Below are 9100 nucleotides of genomic sequence, written 5' to 3' on the forward strand. Positions count from 1 at the left end.
GAGGAGGTGGAGGAGGAGGCAGGCGAGGAGGAGGAGGACGAGGAGGTTGGGGAGGGGGAGGCAGGCGAGGAGGAGGGTGGTGGCGGGAAGGGGGTTGACAACAAGGGATTGCTGCGTGGTAACGCAAAGCTACCAAAGCAGGTTCCTGCTACTGAGGAGCAGAAGTGGCTCATTGAGCCCACGGGAAAAGAGTAAGTGCCACTTTATAATAATTTCATTATTTTGCTTGTCACATGCTCATTCCGGTTGTTATTTATTTTGCTTGTCACATGCTAATAGTTCATTCTTTTGCAGCAACTGGATATATTCTAAAGGGGTTCGTATTCCCAACGGCCTCATCACCGTCTTGCTGAAGTTATACTGGCCGGGGTTGTACTGTCCGGATCCAGTCACGCACCCGGACCGTCGGGTTTTGGCCACGAGCTGGGACCACTGGGAATCGGCCCTCCACGCGGACCATGAGACCCATGCCAAGGCCGTGATCACTACTTTCTGGGTGAGTTCTCTTCAGAAGCACAAGTCCATTCTTGTTTCATGAATGATTTAACTCATGGCTTCTTCCATTCTTGTTTCATGCATGATTGTAGAAATTCTATCGAGTTCTTCCGGAGCACAAGGCTAGAGCGGACCAGATCGTGCTGCGCCAATGCAAGAAGAAGGCCCGCCAGATGCAATACGAGGTGCGCTATGTGGCCATCTCGACATACTATCACGACGCTCTTGGTGTGAAGATGACCAAGGAAGAAGCGCGGAGGATGGGCATTACCTTGGAGAGGCACGAGTACTTGGCAGTAAGTATAAAAGATTTTTCATTATGCTTTCATTACCTTGTGGTACATTTCACCGTTTCGTGTTGACATGCCATTATGCTTTCATTATGTAGGTGTGTCCAAATTGGTGTTATGGAAAAGACGAGTCCTGGGCGGCATTGGTGGATCTTTGGTGTGATGAGGCTGGAGCCTGGGCGGCTACAAGAATCAAAAACAAGGCTAACCGAGGGAAGGAGGGAGTACATGCTCAGGGAAACCGAAACCACTTTCTCCACAAGGCACTTAATGTATGACTAACCCCATTAAACATTCTTATTCTTCTATTTACTGTCACTTTCTTATGTATGACTAACCTCTGTTTGGTGGTGCAGGAGGAGAAACTGAAGCGGCCGCTCTCACACATGCAGGCGTGGGAGATCGCCCATACATGGAAGGACTCCAAGCCTGGCGAGCCCAAGTACAATGGCAAGAAGACCGCGTAGAGGAAGAAGGCCTACTCCGATGGGTATCTGAGGTTACATCCTGACCCCATTGCGGCGGATCTGGACGAGAGGGTGGTGGTGGGCATGGGGCCCAAGGAGCACGGTTGGGAGGCGGTTCTCGATGCTGTGATCACTCCTACTATCTCCTACACACAGCTCCGTCGGATCGACCCGAGCCTGAGCCAGCGCACTAGCACGCCCATGACCAGTGCACAGTCACAGTCCCTCTTTTAGGAGCAGCAATCTGTAAGTATTTTCCCTCTTATCTTCATTGCTCACTTTATTTTCCGCATTTAGTAGTTTTATGTGTTCCATCATGTCATACTGTAGGCCTACATGGAGTCCACATGCTAGGAGGCCATGGCGTGGCGCGTGGCACTCCACGCATACCATGAGCAGAACAATCGCGAGATGCAGTATGCTCTTCAGGATATGGCGGCCGGCAGGGTTCCTCAATTGCAACCAGCAGCATCTCCTCCACCACAACCAAGGTTGCTTACCTTTGAGGAGTTTGTGGCACAGAATGCTGGCCCCTCGCCGGTTAGTTCATCCCCAATCTATTCACTCAAAGCATATCATGCCTTTCAACACAGTTATATATCCCGTTAATATGTCTTTTCAACATCCATGGAACCGGTGGATCAACCGTTGGCTGTGGTCTTCGCATCACTCCCGAGTCACGGAGCCCGACCACTCTGATCCACGGAGGCGAAGGCAGAGGTGGAGGCGGTCTTGGCGGTAGCGCTGCCGCTAGTAGTGACGACCTAGGCTTCGGCGGTCTTGGCGGTGACGACCTCCGCGGTGCTCGACGTCCTGGCGCTTAAGCCTTTCGCTTATGTTTCTTTAGATGACTTGTGTGTGGTGATGATGATGATAAACTTGTGGTCTTTGATGGCCCTTTAGATGACTTGTGTGCTTCTTTATATGCTTATGCTTATATTTATGTTGATTGTGATGATGCTTATGCATATATTGTTGTGACGGTGCCGGATGATACTTAGATGTGTTCTATATGTCTATTTCCATCATATATATCTGCTGTATATTTGAATTCAATGAATCTGACAAACAGGAAAAAGAAAACAATATATCGGCTTAGTTTGAAACTATGCCGACGGCTAGGCCATCGGCATAGCCCTGCCCCAGGAGAGACGACTGCTCACCACGTGGCACATCTATGCCGACGGTCTAGCCGTCGGCATAGTTTCAAACTATGCCGACGGCTAGACCGTCAGCATAGATGTGCCACGTGGCGAGCAGCCGTGTTGGTTAGCACTTGACGGCGGCCGCCGTTAGGCGGGAAGGTTGCCGACGGCCCGGACCGTCGACATAGATGTACGGACACCGTCGGGATAGGACCTATGCCGACGGCCCCCCGGGCTACGCCGACGGATATGTTGCCGACGGCCCTATGCCGACAGGGGCCGTCGGCATAGACCTGTCCCTATGGGAATCAAGGCTATGCCGACGGCCTGGGTCGTCGGCATAGGGTGCGATTGTGGTAGTGGTTGGTTAGAAACTAAACTGTATTGTCCTCCAAACCCTGCCAATCCATTTCTAACCTCTCTAAACCAATTAAGTCCTAATCTGCAAAAAATAAACAATCAAGTCCTAAAGAGATAAAATGTGTCTGAGTGTAACAAGTAGCGGGTAAAATGTGACGACAATTTTAAATGGTGCAAATTTTTATTACAAATGTACAACCATGGGCTCAAAGTGAAATTCACTCAAAATTATAACCATCCAAAGTTTACTTCCAGAGTGTTGGGCAGGTCGTCGACTCAAGGCCGCGGGCCAATGACATCCTTGTGAGGGACGTGGTCAAACATTAGATTTTATTACCGTTAGCTAATTAATTTCGGTTGAATTATAAGTACTCTTTATTTTACCGTTGAAATTAGAGCCATCCTTGCGGTTTCTCTTGATTTTTGCCCATGCTTAGATTTTGCTAAACTCCGCCAGCGTGGAGAACTTTTCCAATATCGACTATTGGGAGGTTGAGAAATGACAGAAACTACTGAGGGAGGCAATGCTACTGGCAATGTCCATGCCACAGAACAATTGTGCTTCTTTACATCGTTTTGTTACAGTCCCAATGCCTCCTACTTCTGCTACGGCTTGACACTTCTAGCTATACTTGCCTCCAGGTTTCTTTGCTCAAAATGTTTAACTGGTATACGGTATCTTGTATACTCTTTGGAGAAAGCAATCTAAGAATTAAACTGAGTGAACGGCCACTGTTGTACCGGATGTGTATCCAAGGATCGAAGTGATATAACCTTCTGACAAATTACTCCATACCAACCTCACTTTGCAAGTTGCCATGTGTATCTGTACTAAGTAACATGCAATCACAATACATCATAACTCTAGTGATTATTTAAGGCAGCATATACGTTTGTTACAAGAAACGGCAGGCAAGAACTTGCACAAAGTTCAGAAAACGAGGAACTAGAACCAAGAGAATCTGTACATACTATACTTATTTGTGTACATGTCTGTTCAACTCTGTTGTTACTACCTCGGAGACCGCCACAGACATTGAGAACTGAATTTTGTGAGTCATTCGGTGGAATTCACATATCACACCTAATTTTATTTTATTTTTGAGAACACATATCACACCTAATTAATAACCTCTTTTTAGTTCTTATGAACAGATTTAGTTCCTTCCATCAGGTGGTATAGTCCAACAAGCATCGCAGCCACCGATTTACATTTGGTGTAGCGAGCCAAGATCTGCACTAATGTTCAGATAGCCTGCATCCTGAACTTAAAGTCTTGCCAACTTGCTAAGCTATCCCTCTCACACATTCAAGTCGTGTTCTACTGCTAGTGACAACGATGTCAAAACATGTGTCAAATCCAATACATTAGGTCATTTATTTGAATTCTGATGTTTAACATTTCTATTATAGATATAGTTTCACGGGTGTGCACGGTACTCTTATTTCTGCTTAAAACGATCGCATCTAATATGAAAATTGAACTTTTACTTTAGACACACGAATCAATACCCATGAAGTGATGTACAAACCAGGTCAATCAATAATAACAGGGAAACACTTCCTATCAAAGGTCTGATAACAAACTTTCACCAGACGTGTCCTCTATCGTTGATTCCTTCTTAATCCCACGGTCCATGTTTAGAAGCTAATCTCCCGTCCCATCAATTAAGCACGCTAATTTATCCATCCCGAATTAATCTTCCATGCTGCCCCATCGCAACCTCCTCACCACGGCCTGGGGCCCGAGCCCATTTTCTCATCTCACGGGCAACGGGGCGGCATGACGAGGTCGCCGAGCTCGCTCACCACGACGTCTACCTCCGCCAACAACCGTTTTGCTCAAAAAAAATCCACGACGGCAACAGTTGCTCCACGTCGACGACACTTCGCCGGTCCCCGTGCGCCCACCCTCCCCCCTAGCCTGCATCTCAGCGCGTCATCCGGTCGGACAATGAGGAGAACCCAGTAGCGGAGCAAAGAAGGCAACGTGGAAAACCAGGCGACGGAGAGGCTGCTGTTGCAGGTCTTCCGGTGCAACCTTCTCGGCATGGACCACCTCACGTCCTGAAGATCACAACTATACCAGGTTTCGTTTCCTCCAGGTTTTTTTCCCGCAAATCTGAAAGGGCAGGCAATTGCTTCTTTTATTTTGATGTACAGTGTTTTTTGCAGGGATTTTGAAGTACAATGTTCACACCTGCAAGATTGTATTTTATGCAATCTGATATATGTAGGGGATCTTGTGTTTGCCAAGAGTTGCGTGTGGTCTCGCCAAACAAAAAAAATCATCGTTCCAGATCACAAAATTGTGCACCTACATATTGGTGGAAAGCGTTGGTATTTCCCAATGTCAAAATTTTGTGCTTCCACTATGTAAAAGTTATGTTGACACTACATGAATATGTGCTTCCAGATTTCCATGCTTCCTATGCATCATCCTTGTGCTTCTTCATTGCATAAAGTTTCCGACGTTTCCACCACACTCTGCTTTCTTATACCCTTGTTGTATTTTGAGATAGCTTGAAATTGATGCTTCAAATTTCGATGATTCCTAAGCATTGTACATGTATTTCTTCAGCCTAGATAGTCATCTTGTGAAAGTAGTTATTTTACTGAAAATAGTTCAGTCTTACTTATGCCTCTGATTTTATCGACAATAGATTATGTTCGTATTAGCAAAAAAAAAATATTCCCAATTTATTCGTGATGCACAACTTCATGCATGCAATCATGCTACAAATCATTTTTTATGCTACCATTGTGTCTTATATAAGTTGTGATAAAATGAGATTATTGCTTCCTATCAACCATTTCTTCCTCCTTTCATGTATTTCATATGTTTCGTGTATTGCTACTTCTATTGTACACAAATATTTTTCTTCAACCATTATCAGAGACTAATGTATGATGAAAAATTACTAGCGTGTGCTTCAACCATTGCCAATGTTGCTTCTTTTAGTAAGTACTATTGTACAAACAATTTCCTTCTTTTAGTAAAAAAATTCAACCATTGTGTGTGCTTCTTTCTCACTGAATGCTTCTATTGTACAGGAATTTCGCCGCTCCCGATTCGAGTTGTGCCCCTCTGTTGCCAACATAATATCAATGATTTTTTAAATCATAGAGCACGCTACGAGCTGAGACCAATTGGGCATTGGGTTGTTAGTTGTACTATGAACGATCGAGAACTCATGGCACGCACAGATCATGTAATGGTCAGATTGTCCCCTGCCTTTCGCTACACATGCAGCGACGAAGTGAAAATAGTTTTCTAATAGTTTGTACTTCTTGAAAAAAAGTTGAATATTTTGTTCATCACATAATTGTTCTAATGCTTCGTCACACTTCTGCTTCCACGTGAATTTTGAGAAGCAAATGTTTTGATTGTAACCAAGATTGTTTCCTTTACATCAAAATTTTGGTTCCGAAGCTCTTGTATAATATAGCAATGCTTCCGTTGAACAATATGTTTGTGTGGCATCACAAAGAATACACTTCCTTCGGTCAAAAGAAATGTTTATGTGGCACGAAACCTGTTTTGATGTTGCATAAAAATGCACCCCAGGAAAAAATGTATGTGATTTTATTTGAATTATACTCTTCCATCAGTCAAAAGGAATGCTTCCATGGACAAGCCATGTTTGTGTAGCATAAAAATGCATCTAAAAATATTATTATTGTACTATATATTAATTTTATTTTTGAAGCTAGTCACAATTAATCAGAATATTTTTAGGAAGCACTATTCTAGGAAGCAGTTACTAATACGAAAGAAATCACAGCCTCAGTCCATTGGGACCATGCACCAGAGTATTAACTACCACCAGCGTATTATCCTCGGAAGCATTATTCACGGAAACAATTACTATCAGGAAACAAATCGCAGCTGACTATTAACTACCACCAGACCCACACGCGGTTTGGACGATTAGGATGATTTTAATCCTACGGCCATTGACTGGTCAGATAGGAAGCATATAAAATAAGGAAGGAACCTACACACTGTCAGCACTCAGCACCACTCCTGCACCAAGCCCAGCTGGCGTCACCGACCAGCGGGGCCCACAGGGCAGCGGCTCGCATCACTCGCCTGCTGCCCAACGACCACCACGGGCCAAGAAGCCCAACTCTCGGGTGGCTGGGCCAGAGTGGGGGTGGTGAAGCCCAGCTACGACATCAACTACTTGAGGCAGCTCGAGGGACAAGCGAGGCATCCAGTGGATCACCGAACAGACAGCGGCATGAACCCTAGTTCCTCTTTCTTCCTGATTCTCCCCAATTCGTGTATCCCAGCTTGTAATCGAACCTAGCTACAGTAACTCGGAGCAATAGATCGTCTTCCCTGCCACTACTCTTACATCTGGTATCAGAGACCAGTCCACCACCTCTTCCGCTCGTCGATCTGGCGCAATTTGTGGAAACCAGAAGCACTCGTTAAGGCCGAGCTCTCCTAGAATCGATGGATCCGTCGATCCAGTCCTTCCTCGACTAGTGGGAGTCACTCATCGCAGCCAACACCAAGGCCCAACAAGCCACGGCGGCCAAGATCGACGACCTCTTGACTTGGTGACCCGATCTGGAGCAACACGTCTCCGAGCTGGGTGCGGCGTCGGCGACGCAGCCAGCGACTAAGGACGCAGCGGTGGGTACGACTCTCGTTCCGCCACCGCCAGCAACGCTCGATGCTCGTCCAAGCGCCGGGACCGGCGCGGCGCGCGATCCACACGGGTCTGAGGACCGCGGCGAGTTCAACATCACATGGAGGCCACCGGTGGCGTCGTTCCAGACCCCACTGCCGCTCCCGGCAAATGGTCAGTGTGACGCCCCATCCTCTCCCTCTACTCTGTCGCCCTTCGCACATGCTAGCCAACTACTCACAGGGCTTGGCCAGGCACACCCCTCCATTTCCTTCCCGCAGTTCTCGGGGGAGAACCCGAACCTGTGGAAGACGCTCTGCGAGCAATATTTCCACATGTTCGCGATCCTTCCTTCATTTTGAGTACCCGTGGCAGCCCTGAATTTTTCAGGATAAACATCAATTTGGTTGTAGTCTATTCAGAAACGCCTCTCTAAACTATTGGGATGCTTTCATCGCGTTGCTTTGCATGCGTTTCGGCTGCGATTGGCATCAAATATTGATCCGACAATTTTACACTGTCAAGCAGACCACTACTGTTGCTGATTACATTGAGAAGTTTGAATTGATCATTAATCATTTGAATCACTACTCTGACACAATTCACCCGTTTTATTTCCTCACGCGCTTTGTGGAGGGGCTGCGGAAGGATATACGCGCGGTGGTCTTCGTCCAATGGCCACCGGACCTGGACACGGCGTGTGCCCTTGGCCTGCTGCAAGAGGAGGTGGCTGATGGTGTTTTTGGCACCCTTCCCCGACCACCGGAGTCAGCACCATGGTCAGGGATGTCGCTACCCCTGCCTCCTCCACTGGTCCATCCTGCGGCTGCAACGAGCGCTACAGACCGCCGCGGCACCGACGCCGCGCGGGAAGACACCTCCAAGGTCAAGGTCCTCCATGACTACCTACGTGCCCGAGGGTTGTGCTTCAAATGCGGCGAGCGATGGGGCCCTGGCCATTTCTGCTCCACCCCCATCCAGCTACACGTCATTGAAGAAATGCTCGAACTCTTCGGCGTTGATTCTTTACCTGACCAAGAAGGGGACGTCCAGCAAGTATACGCCATCTCGCGCCCTGCTCTCAACGGCGGTGTGTCACCCAAAACATTCCAACTATTGGCCATCATGCAAGATCAGGAGGTGCTCATTCTGGTCGACAGTGGGAGCTCTACATCCTCCATCAACCAGCGGCTAGCCGACCGCTTGTCAGGCGCCCGAGCCTTACGTCAACTCTGTCGTGTCCGAGTGGCTGACGGGGGTGAATTGCTCTGTTCTGCATCTATACCAGCATGTCGCTGGTCGTCCCAAGGGCTGGATTTCACCACGGGTATGAAGATTTTGCAGCTTGAGGTGTATGACGCCATCCTGGGGATGGACTGGTTGGAACAGCACAACCCAATGACTGTGGACTGGCGGAACAAACATGCATATGCGTATTCCTACTGCATTCGGCCCTTCCAGTTTGTTCGGTCATGAAGCTCCGTCCACCCAGTGCCATGTGATCAACAGCGCAACAGCTGCAGCAGCTGCATTGCAAGGGGTATCTCCTGCACATGTGTCTGCTATACCCTGTGAGCAAGGAGCAAGGGGCTACCATACCTGAAACCCAGGATCTGCAACCACTGTTAGTAGAGTTTGCAGATGTTTTTGGTGAACCAGAAGGGCTACCATCGCGCCGTGCCTGCGACCACACTATCCCACTT

The sequence above is a fragment of the Triticum aestivum genome, chromosome 7D (assembly GCF_018294505.1).
Source record: "Triticum aestivum cultivar Chinese Spring chromosome 7D, IWGSC CS RefSeq v2.1, whole genome shotgun sequence".
Classification (NCBI taxonomy): domain Eukaryota; kingdom Viridiplantae; phylum Streptophyta; class Magnoliopsida; order Poales; family Poaceae; genus Triticum; species Triticum aestivum.